Below are 16,923 nucleotides of genomic sequence, written 5' to 3'. Positions count from 1 at the left end.
TTAATTTTTGGCATAGCCTTCAACTTCCATAGATTTTTCCACTCCTGTTGGCGTTCTTCTATCCCACTTGTTCCATATTCACCTCTATTGGCATGCCGCATCCCACTTCTTTTTATCTTAAGCGCAACTTGGTATGCAGATTTTACACTAAAAGAGCCATTTGTTGAAAAAAGCCACCATTGTTTATCCACTCCTTCTGTAACTTGCAATTGGATCTGTAAAATTCTTTTCCAATCTTCTTCTTTAAAAATTTGTTTAATCAGGAACTCATTCCATCCTCCTGGATGTTGATCCACCAAATCAACTACTCTGTAAATGCTAAAATTAGAAGGTTCTGGAGTACAAAGAGTAGGATTGCTTTTGTCAGGAATCTACTTGTCCTCCCAAATTCTAACACTCTGACCATTTGCAATCTTCCATACCAGACCATTCTCAATCACTTTTCTGGCTGAGAGAAAACTTTGCCAGGCCCATAAAGAATTTGAACCTTTTTTAGCTCTGAGAAAATCATAATGAGGGAAATATTTACTTTTATAAATTTGAAAAAATAAACCTTTTCGTTCCACTTGCAGACTCCATGCTTGTTTTGCTAACAAAGCTGTATTGAAAGTTTCCATGTCTTTAAGTCCCAACCCCCCATCTGTTTTATTCTCTGTTAATTTTTTCCAGCTAGCCCAATGAATCTTATGTTTCTCCAGATTGCCACTCCACCAAAATTGGAAAATATTCCTCTTCAGTGTATTACATATTTTGTGAGACACCTTGAAGCATGACATCGTATAAGCTGGAATAGCCTGAAGTACACTTTTCACTATTGTTTCCTTCCCACCAGTCGATAAAAATTCTCCTTGCCACCCTTTTACTTTAGAAGCAATCTTTCATTAAATGTAGGCAAAAACTTCAGATTTAAATCTTCCCACAACTAATGGAAGACCTAAATATTTTTCATTCATACCTTCTCAAGAGACCCAATGAATTGTGCGGATATAATCTCTATCGGAAAGAGGAGTGTTCTTGCAGAAAAATAATGCTGATTTATCCATATTAATAGCTTGTCCGGATGCCAATTCATACTCCTTTAATATCTTTGCCAATCGTTAAACTTCTTCATTCTCGGCCTTACAAAAGGAGACAATCATCTGCAAAAAAAAAGGTGATAGATTCTGGAAGCTCTATGACAAATTTAAACTCCAGAGAGGGAACCTTGTGATAATTCAGCATGCAGAATATTAGAGAGACCTTGGGCACATAAGAGAAAAAGATAAGGGGATAAAGGATCTCCTTGTCTCAAACCTCGAGAAGGGATAATCATCCCGTGGGGACTACCATTCAACAACACTGAGTAACTGATAGAAGCCAAACAAATTTTAATCAACTGCACCCATTCCTTTGCAAAGCCCATTCTCTCCATAACTGCTAACAAATAATTCCACTCAACCCTATCATATGCTTTACTAATGTCAAATTTCAAGGCAACAAACCTATCCTTTCCCCCCCTTTTATTTTTCAAAAAATAAACAATCTCATGAGCCACTAAAATGCTATAAAAAATAAGTCGATCCGGCACAAATGCACATTGGTGAGCATCAATGATCTTCTCAAGCAAAGATTTCAATCCATTTGACAACATTTTGGAAAATATTTTATAAACCACATTGCATAACACAATAAGTCTAAATTGTAACGCTTTGGTTGGACTTTTCACTTTAGGGATAAGAACGAGGTTAGTATGATTCAAACATTTAAGTAAACTCCCCGACCTTAGAAAATCATTAAAAACTCTCAAAATGTCATCCTTCACTAAACCCCAATACCGTTGGAAAATAAAGGAGAGAAGCCATCAGGTCCTGGAGCCTTCAGTGAATCCATAGCAAACAAAGCATCCTTTAACTCCTCCTCTGTACCCAATCTCATCAAATTCCTATTGTCCTCCTCTGAAATAAGCTAAGTGGTAGCTTGAAGGAAATTATTGAAATCATAGTTTTGCTCTGATTTATACAAATCTTGGAAATAAGTCAGTACAATATGACAAATCTGGCGATCATCCTCACACCAAACTCCTTTAGAATTTTTAAGTCCAGAAACAAGATTCCTCTTCCTTCTCTGCTGCGTTTTAGCATGAAAAAACTTTGAATTTTTATCGCCTTCTTTAAGCCATTGAACCTGGACTTTTGTTTCCAAAACATCTCCTCGCTTCTCCACAAATTCCCTAAATTTTTACTAACCTCATTAACTTTGTTTGCATCAAAACTACTACTCTGATGAAGCATCCGAAAAATTAAAACCCTAATCTAATTTCAAATCTTTTAAAGGATGATCCAGAGCCCAATTTTCCTTGTGATAGTAGGAATTCGTTTAAGGAAATGAAGAATTCTTTTAATAAAGCTGGTTACTATCAGACCCTAACCCTTATTAATGTATATAAGTTTTTAGTCCAACATAATGTAAATAATTTTAGTCCAATCCATACACGTAAACAAGTGAGTTCTTGAAATAATATACCCTATTATTATATATATATAAAAAGTGCATATACCCTGTATTTTGAAAATTTATGCAAATTAGCCCTGATTAACAACTTTGGCTAAATTTTTTCTAGAACCCCAAAATACTCTTAAGGGAATTTTAGATATTTTTCTTTTTTTAAAAAATAAATAAAAATAAAAATAAATAAAATATGGGGTTTTAATTAAAATGCCTTATTTTTTTATTGTTTAAAATTTAAAATTTAAAATTATTATTATTTATCTATTTAATTTTATGAAAAATAATTCTTGTACCGAATAGTTGCAGTGAATTACTAAACTTATTCTATTAATTAGTCAATTATGTAATAAATAAAATAGCTAATTAAAAATTATTCAGTTAGACAATTCACTACAAGTATTTGGTATGAGTATCACTACTCTATTTTTATTTAGTCTTAAAGGCATTTTAGGTATTTTAGTTTTCAAATTAAGGAATTGTCTTTATTTGCACAAATTAAAAAAAGCAATTTTTTTTTAACATCAAAGAATATTTGGATATTTTTATATATAGCAGGTTTTTATTTTATTTTTTATTTTTTATTTTTTTTTCGCGCACTTTACCTGATAATAAAAGGGTTAAGTGAAAAAAAAAAATCCTGATATATAGGATTTGTGCAAAACTAATACCTGATTTTTGAAAATGTGTATATTAGTCCATAAAATTAAAAAAAGATGCAAATAAGCCCCTTTGACCACTTTTTGACAAAAAAATAAATATGAAAACCCTATTTTACCCAATTGATTCCCATTTTACCCCACCTATATGTGCATATGACCCCAATACCCATTTCGTTTCTCTCTCCTCTCTCTCTTTCTTTCTCCATATGTACATATTATTTGTTTCGTAATGAAACCTAAATTAATTAATAAAAAAATATAATAAAAACTGTTAAGTATAATAAAAATATTTTAAAAAACACATATATACGTACTAATATAATAAAATTGATAATATAATAAAAACTATAATAAAAATATAAAACTGATAATATAATAAAAAATATATAATAAAACTAATAATATAATAAAATCTGATAATATAATAAAAATTTGATAATAACAAAGTATATAATAATATATAAAAAAAAAAAAAACTATAATAAAACTGATAATATAAAAAAATATATAAAATATAATAAACTGATAATATAATAAAAATATATAAAATATGATAATATAATAAAAAAATATAATAAAATTGATAAGTATAATAAAAATAAAAAAATATAATAAAAGCTGATAAGTAGATGAATGGTATAAATATGATATATATACATACTGATAATATATATACATATATAATTATATAAACACACAAAACACTCTACCAAACTTTCGCAAGAGACAAAATAGAAAGTTCATGTGGTAATGAACCTTACATCTTACTAATAAATACTAACTATTAAGCTTGCTTGCAATCAATTTCTTATCTAAGGACCTGGAGCTTTATCTGGGTGAAAAGCCATCGCACTAATCTGTGCTCTCTGATCTCATCATAAGAAAGAGGTGCCTCTTAAAATAGAGCATCCGCAAGAGAAAGAAATGGTTTGAGTTTGGTGGCTTCTCAAGGGTATTATCCTCATTTTGTATGGGTTGGATTTATACTAATTTTTTATTTATTCAACTGAAGTGAGAGTATTGTCATCATTTTAAGTCTATTTACACAAAATTAATAATATTTGGCCAAATTTTATATGTACACATGGAACTTTTTATACTATACCGATAGTAGAAGGGGTATTTTGCACTTAACCCAATAATAAAACACATAAGCCCATCTAAACAATCTGAAGGAAAAGAAGAATTCCTTTAGTAAGGAACCAAACCCTAACCCCTTCCCGGTTCTCTTGCTATCTGAATTTTTGTGAAGTCACAATTTATCGATCCAAAAGATTGGTTCTCTCTTTCCGGTTCGGTTCACTTGTGGTCATGGTTGAAGATGGCGAACCGAAGAAGGCAACAATGGTCCATAGGGCGATCTTTTTACACAGGATTGCAAATCCCATATGAACCATCTGATACGGTTTGCTTGAGAGTAGATCGACATAACTATAGATACAACAGTGATATGGTGGAAGTCAATCGCACTACCACTTGATTGAGCTTAGGTTCTGTTTTCTATTTTGTATACTATGAATATAGCATCTGTTTTTGTTTCTGATTTAGTGTACACATTCAATATAGAAACCATTTTTTTGGTTGTGACCATGAATAACCTATTATTATCTGAGATGGAATGAATAACATAAATAACCTTTACCTGAGATGGAATTTGTAGTGAATTGTCAAACATATCTCACATGCTGCAATATTAAAGTTTAAGGCCTAGAATAGTTGATAATATTTTTAAACTTTTAAAATTTTAGTAACCACCACAACAAGATAGAACCCAAGATTCAATCTAAACACAACACCAAGATTCAATACAGTCTTGGCATCACCCACTGGCCTAATTGGTAAAACCCTAATCTAATTTAAAATCTAATTTAAAATCTTTTATAGCTAGGGTGATCTTCTTTTCCTTGTGCTAGTAGGAATTCATTTAAGGAATAATTCGTTTAATAAAGCCAGGTATTACCAAACCCTAACCCCTAATAATGTATTTAAGTTTTTGCCCAACATAATATAAAGAATTTTAGTCCAGTCCATACGCGTAAGTATATATAAAAAAAAGTGCATATATCCTGTATTTTGAAAATTTAAGCAAATTACCTCTGATCAACAATTTTGCCCAAATTTTTTCTAGAACCCCAAAATACTCTTAAGGGAATTTTAGATAATTTTTTTTTTTGAAAAATTTAAAATAAAAATAAATAAAATATTGGGTTGTTATTAAAATGCCTTGTTTTTTATTACTGTAAATTCAAAATTATTATTATTTATATATTTATTTTTATTTAGTTCTAAAAACATTTTAGGTATTTCAGTTTTCAAATTGAGGGATTGTTCGTATTTGCATAAATTGAAAAATGTAAAATACATAGTAATTTTTTGAACACCAAAGAATATTTGGTCATTTTTGAACACCAAAGAATATTTGGACATTTTTGTATATAGCAGGCCTTTTTTTTTTTTCTTTTTTTTTTTTTTGGCACTTTACTTAATAATAAAACACATAAGCCCATACAAAAAAAAAAAAAAAAAAAAAAAAAAAACATTACTGTAATCAAATTTAAGAGTCCATTTAAATAATAATAATAATAATAATAATAATAATAATAAATTTAAATTAAAAAAACAAAGAAAAAAAGGAAGACTAAACACTAATCTAATTTCAAATCTTTTAAAGGATGAGGCTTTCTTCTGTTATCGTGCCACCTTGCCTTGCCTTTCCTTGTAAGCCCCGTTGTTGCCCTAGAAAAAGTACCAATTTTCCTGGTGAAAAAAGAAAACCCTAACCCCTTCCCGGTTCTCTTTCCAGAAGTATCGGTTCTCTTGCTATCTGAATTTTTGTGAAGTCACAATTTATCGATTCCAAGGATCGGTTCTGTCTTTCCTGTTCGGTTCTTTCGTGGTCGTGGTTGAAGATGGTGAACCAAAGAAGCCAACAATGGCACACACGGCGAGCTTTTTACAGAGAATTGCAAATGTCATATGAACGATCTGATACGGTTTGCTTGAAAGTAGATATACATAATTATAGATACAACAGTGATACGGCGGAAATCAATCGCACTACCAGCACACATGTGTACCCTGTGCCGTCGTGTGTCATAAAATCTGATGACTTGTCGCGCAGATTTTTCAATCACTACGTGTTCTGCTTGGGAGTTACCAGTGATGACCGGATGTATCACGATGCCCTCTCTTTATCGCGCGCCAGCCACCACCGTAGAAGTGATATTCCAGACAATGCCATACCCGTAGTTATTATTAAAATGGTAATCAAGACATCCTCTGATGAGGATCCTATGGATATTGACGGCGGGGGTGAGTCCAATATTGATGATATTGATGATAATAATGATTTGCCACTGATTCGGATTCTACGAGGGTCCATGACTCGGGGTTTGAATGGATCAATGGCTCGGGCTATACAGGAGTCCATGGACGAGTACGTCGCGTTGAAGCTTGTGCTCGCAAGTCAATCATCCATCGACGCCTTGGAGAAGATGACATTCTATCGCTCTTGCACCATTTGTCTCGAGAAATTCTGTGATGAAGAATCCATCACTCGCATGCCCTGCTCTCACGTCTATCATGGAGATTGCATTACTAAGTGGCTTAAGACCAACCACTCTTGTCCGCTTTGCCGTTTCAAGATGCCAACCACTTGATTTAGCTTAAGGTGTTTATTCAAGATTTTATTGTTTTTGATTTAGTGTACTCATTCAATATAGAAACCATTTTTTTTGGTTGTGCTAAAACTTCATCATGAGCACTTGTACATAACATGAATAACCTATTATTATCTGAGGTGGAATGAATAACATGAATAACCTTTATCTGAAATGGAATTTGTAGTGAATTGTCTAACCTATCTCACATGCTGCAATGTTAAAGTTTAAGGCCTAAAATAGTTGACAACATTTTTAAACTTTTAAAATTTTAGTAACCACCACAACAAGATAGAATACAAGATTCAATACTCGGCTTGTTTCAATCTAAACACAATACCAAGTTCAATATAGTCCCAAGGAAGCAAAAGCAAAAGAAAAAGAAAAAGAAAATTACATGATCTAGACAGAATGAAGCAATAGTATATGAACTTAAAAGGCAAAAAGAGAAAAGCAACAGCCAAATAGACTACCTAGCTCGTACTTCCCAGGATAAGAAACAGCAAATTCTATTTTCTGAAAAAAAAAAAAAAAGAGGTTCCCATGTACAATAACATCATAATAACACAAACTCCATCATTTGTTAATTTCCTGTAAATCACATTAATGAGTTCTCTCATTTAATGTATATCATTGCCAAAATTTGTTGTAGTTCCTTGTAGATCACACGTGCGCTGTTCACACTCCAACTTGCCCCACCGTGCATCAACTCGCTCACAGTGAAATACCAACTTACCGAGGCTGTTGAAACAAGAGCAAACCAGAAATCAACATTAACAAAACTTCACAAGCTTCCTGATTTGAAGAGACTAATTTTATTAAAATTATCACCCTGGCTCAGCTTAGCCCTTGAGATCCAGAACAACTACGCAAATTTAAGTGGTTAAACAGAGAACAAGCCCCATGGTTTTGCCAGACTCCTACTAGTCGGTCATGTGAAATCCGGCACAACCTAGTCCAAAGCACGCAACCTCTAAAAGGCATCCACTTACTAAACAATTTGAATTTGTCTAGTTAACTGGTCTTATTACCATGCAAGAGCTAAAGAGTATTAATGATTCACCATTCTTTATCAATCAAATTATATCTATGTTGGGTTAAATGCAAAAATAAATAAAACAAATAAAATAAAAAATTGATATATAGAGTTTGTGTACAACTAGTTCATATTTTTTTTAAATGTGCATGTTAGTCTATAAAATTCAAAAAAGGTGCAAATAAGCCCCTCTAACCACTTTTTGACAAAAATTAAATATGAAAACCCTATATTACCTTTTTGATTCCCATTTTGCCCATCACTCATATGTGCATATAACCCTCCCTATGCCCATTTCCTTGCCCCTCTCTCTCCTCCCCCCTCTCTCTAGGGTTCTTATGATATATATTTATATGGGTTAAATGCAAAAAACCCCCCTAAACTATTGGCATTTCAGCAACTAACCTCCTTGAACTACAAAAGTTGCAACTAACCCCCTGGACTATTCAATTTTATTGCAGATGACTCCATCCGGCAAGAATCCGACAGGTTTTGATGGCATGTGCCATCACGTGATACGAATGTCTAAAATATAGCACCAGAATGCCCTTATTCACATAAAAGGACAAAAATGCCCACCGTCATTACCAAACACACCCTTCGTCTCCATCAAACCCGTCCCCTGCAACAACAATGATCAAACTCGCCGACTATTCCAAGCTAGCCGATTCAGTTCCAAGCTCGCCGACTGTTCGTATCACCACCGAGCTCCTTTGCAAGATTAAAGGAATTTAGAGCGTTTTAGATTTTTTTATTTTATTTATTTTTATTTTATTTTAAGATTCAGGTGAAGTAGATTTTTGTTGATATCAGAATCCTGTAACCAAAAAAAAAAAAAAAAAGACCCACCACCACCCATTCCGCCACCACCAACACACCCATGCCATCGCCACTACAGATGCCAACTCAGGAACGAAATAAGTCACTACAGTGGACGCCTCCAGTAAGCAGGTTCAGTAAATCGCGTGTTATTCACGCCCCTCACGCCGCGGCAGACGTCTTTTTCCTCAGAGATTATGACGGTGGCTGAGTTGGTGTCGATACCGCAGACACCATTGGGCTTTGATATAACGGTGGATAGACCACTGTAAAGTTGCCGTTACGAAGAGAAAGTAACTGAGGCGGAGTAATTATGGCTGCCGGAGCAAGCGTGGCTGAGGCAACCCCTCCATCGCGGCTGAGTCCTCGACATCATCCAAAGCCGACCCCGCGCCGCAAGCGCACTACCGAGCTTCTTCCATCACCAGTCAGACCATCACGGCCGAGCCCTCACCGGACAACCTCTTCAGCCAACCCCTCTTGCTCGATTTTGGATCTGTTTTTTTTATTTTTTTTATTTTTTATTTTTTTTTATCATTTTTTGGATCTATGTTATGTTTGGGCTTTACAATAAAGGATACAACAGATACATACATATATATTTGGCCTTGTTTGGTTACGACTTGAGCATTATTCCAGGACTAGACAATAATAAGGGTATATGTGTCATTTGATTCACTTAGGTTAAACACTCTCAAAACTACGTCGTTTTGATAAAGGTAAATCAGACTTTTTATTTTTTCGGGCCAAAATGGACTAAAATGCAACAAATTTTTATTGTTCAGGGTTTTTTTTTTTGCATTTAACCCTATATATATATATATAAATTTTTTATGCTTGTAATATTTTAAAATTAATAGACACATAAAATTAAATTATAATTAAAATTAAAATTATGTTAGGGTAAACACAATGAAATACCCTAAACCCTTTTTGAGGTTTTTGGGAATTTTGTTGATGATAATTGAAACTAAGAACTTGGCTGCACCGAAAGCTTCCATGCACTGCTTGTTGGCTTCGTTTTCGGAAGCAATTGATCTTAGTTTTCTAAGACATTGTAAGTAATGCAAAGAAGAACCAGATAGATCAAATTTAATCCAAGAAATTAAAATCTCCTAGATCGATAATGACAAGTTGGATCAAAGAAGAAAAACCCAGAAAGTTCAGTTGATGAAAATGATTATATAAAGAGAAAATAATAGAAAATTTGAGTTTGAAAGTGGATTGTGAAGTTGTTGGAGAGGTTGTGGATTTTGGTTTGAAGAAGCTGGGAGTAGAGGGGTTGGTTTTATATGTGATTCAAAATGGGGAAGTCAAAACACGGAAAAAAGAGAGAGAGAGAGAGGGGCGGCATGGGCAATGGGAGGAGGCGGCGGCATGGGTAGTGGGAGAAGGTGGCTGTTTGGTTTCGGTTTTTATTATATCTAATTTTAGGTTTCTTTATTTTAGCTTATTCCAATTTTATACAAATTGAGGTTTATTTTATTCTTGTTCCAAACAAACACAATTTTACACAAATTGGACAAAAGAATCATTTTACATGGCATGTATTTATAGTTATTAATTTATTCAACTGAAGTGATGGTATTATCGTCATTTTACACCACACAAGGACCTATTTGCACCAAATTGATAGTATATGAGGGTTTTATACCACACAGGGACCTTTTGCACTATATTAGTAGAGGGAGGTTTTTTTGCACTTAACCCTATATTTTTCAAATTGTATGTTCAAAACAACAAAAAGGATATTGGTAGATTTTATTTGAGAACAACCAACATACGTTACCTTCTATTAACAACATTGTGTACATGACATAGCCGTTGGGAAAACTCAGCCTGAGATCCAGCCCGTATAGGATTTGATCTATCAAACATATACACAAAAATACTATCACTTGCAGAAGTTTTATCAATTCAGACATTTGGAAACCAATTAAATATAGCATGATTCAGCCATTCTTCTGGGAATTTTGAAGGCACAAAACATCCTACACTGAAGCATTTCAAATTAAACGGAGAGCAGTTAAAATGATGAGAAGATCTGAAATGACTACTTTTTTCTTAAAATTCTAAAATGATCCTACACATGCTACAGAGAGATAAAAAAGCCATATAAGGAAAAAGCAAAATGTCTTAGATATTGCATAAAAATAAAAGAGAAGCAATGCCAGTCTACATCATCCTTCATCACTTCTGGCATCAACTCCAGTCCTTTTGTGTTAGTTTCACTTACATTTTGAGTTTTTAGATAAAGGAAGTGTGTCTTTTTATTATATATGATATTTTATAACAAACCTGATTTTAATATTAAGGGGTAATTTCATATTTTCAGAGAATTTAAGACCTTGTTTGGTTGGAGTTTCGTATAAGGGGTGTCTTTATCCAAAAAATATATAAGTTTCATCTGTATGTCCTTTTGGCAAACCTAAGGAGGTGTGACTGTACTTTACCCGAAAAAATAAAACCCTAATCTAATTTCAAATCTTTTAAAGGATGATCTAAGGCCTAATTTTCCTTGTGATAGTAGGAATTCGTTTAAGGAAAGGAAGATTTCTTTTAATAAAGCTGGTTACTATCAAACCCTAACCCCTATTAATGTATATAAGTTTTTAGTCCAACATAATGTAAATAATTTTAGTCTAGTCCATACACTTTTTTTTTTTCGCAAGCAAGAAAACATATTTATTGATTAGAATCATAAATTACATCCAAACGAGCTTTATGCAAAACAAACTCTGGGAAATTATCATCCCATAAATGTGAATTTTTCTCTTGTAAAGCATAAGCAGCAACTACATGGCCAACCTCATTCCCTACTCTAGGAGTATACATCAAATCAAAATCAGGGTAATGATGAAGCCATTCACGAATATCTTCTACTAGAGGGCTAAGTAAAAGAGATGAAGACCTATCCAATATCGCAGCATTAACAATGACCTCTGCATCAGTCTCAAACACAATACGACTGTAGCCCCAACAAATAACCTGGTCCATAACCTTTCCAGGCACCAAACCTTCAACCACTAACGGATCTAAAACTCTTTGAAAGAAAAAAGATGCCAATTGCAACACATTTCCCCTATGATCACGTATAACCATTCCACCTCCAGCCTCACATAATACTTTGCAAAATGATGCATCAGTATTAACTTTAATCACGTCCACTGGAGGAGCTTGCCACCTAACAGGATTCCCATAACTATTTTGCCCTGAACAGGGTGATCTCATAATAGCAAAAGGAGCAACATTACAATTTAAAAATTCAAAACAGTGAGCTTCTCCAATTCTAACTATCTCCATTGCATCCTACCATTTTTGCTCAAACACCCAAGCATTAAGCGCCTTCCAAATCTGCCAACAAAGAAAATCAACCATATTCTTCATCAAGTGCTCCTCACTTAAGCCCGACCAATTCTCCATTTTTGATCTGCACCATCTATCCCACTGTCCATGGCCAACTTCCTCCCCATCTAATCTAAGCATAGAAAACTTCCAAACCAACTTGGCTCTTGGACACCTATAGAGAGAATGACTAACTGATTCAGGTTCCAACCCACATACTTTACACATAATATCATCCATCATCTTCCTCCTACCCAAACTTTCTAGTACAACCACATCCTCATTTAAACAACGCCAAAGGAAATGTTTAATTTTTGGCATAACCTTCAACTTCCATAGATGTTTCCACTACTGTTGGCATTCTTCTATCCCACTTATTACATTCACCTCTGTTGGCATGCCGCATCCTACCTCTTTTTATCTTAAGCGCAACCTGATATGCAGATTTTACACTAAAAGAGCCATTTGTTGAAAAAAACCACCATTGTTTATCCATTCCTTCTGTAACCTGCAATTAGATCTGTAAAATTCTTTTCCAATCTTCTTCTTTAAAATTTTTTTTAATCAGAAACTCATTCCATCCTCCTGTATGTTGATCCACCAAATCAACTACTCCGTAAATGCTAGAATTAGAAGGTTCTGGAGTACAAAGAGTAGGATTGTTTTTATTAGGAATCCACTTGTCCTCCCAAATTCTAACACTCTGACCATTTGCAATCTTCCATACCAGCCCATTCTCAATCACTTTTCTTGTTGAGAGAAAACTTTGCCAGGCCCATGAAGAATTTGAACATTTTTTAGCTCTGAGAAAATCACAATAAGGGAAATATTTATTTTTATAAATTTGAAAAAACAAACCTCTCTGTTCCACTTGCAGACTCCATGCTTGTTTTGCTAACAAAGCTGTATTGAAAGCTTCCATGTCTTTAAATCCCAACCCCCCATCTGTTTTATTCTCTGTCAATTTCTTACAGCTAGCCCAATGAATCTTTTATTTCTCCAGATTGCCACTCCACCAAAACTGGAAAATATTCCTCTTCAGTGTATTACATATTTTGTGAGACACCTTGAAGCATGACGTCGTATAAGCTGGAATAGCCTGAAGTACACTTTTCACCATTGTTTCCTTCCCTCCAGTCGATAAAAATTCTCCTTGCCACCCTTTAACTTTAGAAGAAATCTTTCTTTCAATGTAGGCAAAAACTTCAGATTTAGATCTTCCCACAACTGATGGAAGACCTAAATATTTTTCATTCATACCTTCTCAAGAGACCCAAGAATTGTGTGGATATAATCTCTATCGGAAAAAGGAGTGTTCTTACTGAAAAATAATGTTGATTTATCCATATTAATAGCTTGTCCGGATGCCAATTCATACTCCTTTAATATCTCTGTCAATCGTTGAACTTTTTCATTCTCGGCCTTGCAAAAAAAGAGACAATCGTCTACAAAAAAAAATGTGGGAGATTCTGGGAGCTCTATGACAAATTTGAACTCCAGAAAGGGAACCTTGTGATAATTCAGCATGCAGAATATTAGAGAGACCTTAGGCACACAAGAGAAAAAGATAAGGGGATAAAGGATCTCCTTGTCTCAAACCTCAAGAAGGGATAATCATCCCGTAGGGACTGTCATTCAACAACACTGAGTAACTGACAGAAGCCAAACAAGTTTTAATCAACTGCACCCATTCCTTTGCAAAGCCCATTCTCTCGATAACTACTAACAAATAATTCCACTCAACCCTATCATATGCTTTACTAATGTCTAATTTCAAGGCAACAAACCTATCCTCTCCCCCCTTTTTATTTTTCAAAAAATGTACAATCTCATAAGCCACTAAAATGCTATAAAAAATAAGTTGATATGGCACAAAAGCACATTGGTGAGCATCAATGATCTTCTCAAGCAAAGGTTTTAATCTATTTGCCAACGTTTTGGAAAATATTTTATAAACCACATTGCATAACGCAATAGGTCTAAATTGTAACACTTTGGTTGGACTTTTCACTTTAGGGATAAGAACGAGGTTAGTATAATTCAAACATTTAAGTAAACTCCCCGAGATTAGAAAATCATTAAAAGCTCTCAAAATATCATCCTTAACCAAACCCCAATACCGTTGGAAAAATAAAAGAGAGAAGCCATCAGGTGCTGGAGCCTTCAATGAATCCATAGCAAACAAACCATCCTTTAACTCCTCCTCTATACCTAATCTCATCACATTCCTATTGTCCTCCTTTGAAATAAGCTGAGTGGTAGCATGAAGGAAATTATTGAAATCATAATTTTGCTCTAATTTATACAAATCTTGGAAATGAGTCAAAATGATATGACAAATCTAGCGATCATCCTCACACCAAACTCCTTCAGAATTTTCAATTCCAGAAAAAAGATTCCTCTTCCTTCTCTGCTACGTTTTAGAATGAAAAAACTTTGAATTTTTATCACCTTCTTTAAGCCATTGAACCCTGGACTTTTGTTTCCAAAACATCTCCTCGCTTTTCCACAAATTCTCTAAATTTTTACTAACCTTATTAACTTTGTATGTATTAAAACTACTACTCTGATGAAGCATCCGAAAAATTAAAACCCTAATCTAATTTCAAATCTTTTAGGCCTTGTTTGGATTGAGGGATTTAGAGGGATTTGGAGAGAAAAGAAAGGGAATAATAGTAATAAGTGTGTTTGGATGGAGGGAATAAAAGAGAAAAGAAAAGATTGGGAAGGATTTGGAGGGATAGGCTATCCCTCCAAAACCCTCCAATACAGTAAAATCAAATCCCCTCAATTTTGAGAAGATTTGAGGGAAAAGAAACAATTGAAAAAAGAGACAAAATTAGCCTTCCAAAAACCAAAATGGAACTCACAGAGCAGTTTCATGATCACCAACCCAACTCTGTTAATCATGGAGTCGTGCAATTCCATGTTCGAATTAAAGCAAATTCAAGCACACATGACTCGAACTGGCCTCATTTTTCACCTCTTTTCTCTAAGCCCAGTGATATATATCTTTCTGTGCACTCTCCGACATTGGCAACATAGATCACGCTCAACTGCTCTTCAACCAAATTCCAGAACCCAATGTTTATATATGGAATACAATGATCAGGGATTACTGTAAAGCTCAATTTCCTGAGATGGGTTTCTTTTGTTTTCGCAGAATGGTTCGAGAATATGTTGAAATGGACAGTCGAACCTTCATCTTTGCGCTCAAAGCATTTTGTGGATTCAAAGTGAGCGAATCAGTCCATTGTCGAATTTGGAAGGTGGGTTTTGTTTCTGATCTGCTTGTGCAAAATGGGTTGATTCATTTTTATACAAGTCTCGTGGGTGTTTGAATCATGCACGTTTGTTGTTTGATGAAATTACTGAGAGGGATGTTGTTTCTTGGACCACAATGATTGACGGGTACGCGCAGAAGAATATGCCACATGAGGCTTTGAGGCTCTTTGACTCGATGCCGTCAAGTAGTGTTGAACCTAATGAAGTTACTATGATACAGTGCTTTCGGCTTGCTCTCAAAGTGGAGACTTAAGTTTGGGGAAATTTGTTCACGAGTATGTAGAAAATAATAATTTGAATTGTAGTCTAAATTTGATGAATGCCTTGTTGGATATGTATGTAAAATGTGGTTGCTTGATCACTGCAAAAGCGATTTTTGACAAGATGAAAACGAGGGATGTTTTCTCATGGACTAGCATGATCAATGGTTATGCCAAAAATAGGGAGTTAGATTTGGCAAGGAAGTATTTTGATGAAATGTCTTATAGAAATGTGGTGCCTTGGAATGCAATGATTGCAGGGTATTCACAAAACAATCAACCAAAAGAAGCTATAGAACTTTTTTATGACATGGAGAAAGCTAGTTCGGTTCCTATAGAGAGCACTTTGGAAGAAAGCTAGTTTCAACCAATATTGCAAGAAAAAGGGTAAGATGGTAATTTCATTATTATCCTTTCTCTTCTTTTCTCTTCTTTGTGTTATCCAAACAACAATATTGTCAATTCCTTTATTTACTCTCTTATCTACCTAAACATGAATATAAATTATAACTATCATTTCTTTTCTCTTATAATCATTTTCTTTCTTTTCTCTCATGTGTATCCAAACAAAGCCTTAAAGGATGATCTAAGGCCTAATTTTCCTTGTGATAGTAGGAATTCGTTTAAGGAAAGGAAGAATTCTTTTAATAAAGCTGGTTACTATCAAACCCTAACCTCTATTAATGTATATAAGTTTTTAGTCCGACATAATGTAAATAATTTTAGTCCAGTCCATACACATAAACAAGTTAGTTCTTGAAATAATATACCCTATTTTTATATAAAAAAAAAGTGCATATACCCTGTATTTTGAAAATTTATGCAAATTAGCCCTGATCAACAATTTTGACTAAATTTTTTCTAGAACCCCAAAATACTCTTAAGGGAATTTTAGATATTTTTCTTTTTTTTTTTTGAAAAAATAAAAATAAAAATAAATAAAATATGGGGTTTTAATTAAAATGCCTTATTTTTTTATTGTTTTAAATTTAAAATTTAAAATCATTATTATTTATATATTTATTTTTATGAAAAATAATTCTTGTAACGAATAGTTATAGTGAATTGCTAGACCTACTCTTTTAATTAGTCAATTATGCAATAAATAAAATAACTAATTAAAAATTATTCAGTTAGACAATTCACTGCAAGTATTTGATGTGAATATCACTACTCTATTTTTATTTACACAAATTGACTAATTAAAAAAAGTAATTTTAGTTTTGAACAACAAAGAATATTTGGACATTTTTGTATATAGCAGTTTTTTTTAATTTTTTTTGCTTCACACGTTACCTAATAATAAAAGGGTTAAGTGCAAAAAGAAACCCCGATATATAGAGTTTGTGCAAAACTAGTACTTACTTTTGAAA

The 16,923-nt window shown here is 33.7% G+C and overlaps 1 pseudogene; it reads left to right on the top strand.

Annotated features, from left to right (window-relative positions):
• Positions 1-15,911, top strand: part of LOC132301345 (pentatricopeptide repeat-containing protein At2g22410, mitochondrial-like) — an 88,609-nt pseudogene extending 72,698 nt beyond the window's left edge.
• The last annotated feature ends 1,012 nt before the right edge of the window (positions 15,912-16,923 follow it).

Source organism: Cornus florida, unplaced genomic scaffold (assembly GCF_030987335.1).
Source record: "Cornus florida cultivar Cherokee Brave unplaced genomic scaffold, ASM3098733v1 CherokeeBrave_3.0.0_Hap2_Chr03, whole genome shotgun sequence".
In the NCBI taxonomy this organism is placed as follows: Eukaryota; Viridiplantae; Streptophyta; class Magnoliopsida; order Cornales; family Cornaceae; genus Cornus; species Cornus florida.
This window is presented reverse-complemented; position numbering and strand designations above follow the sequence as displayed.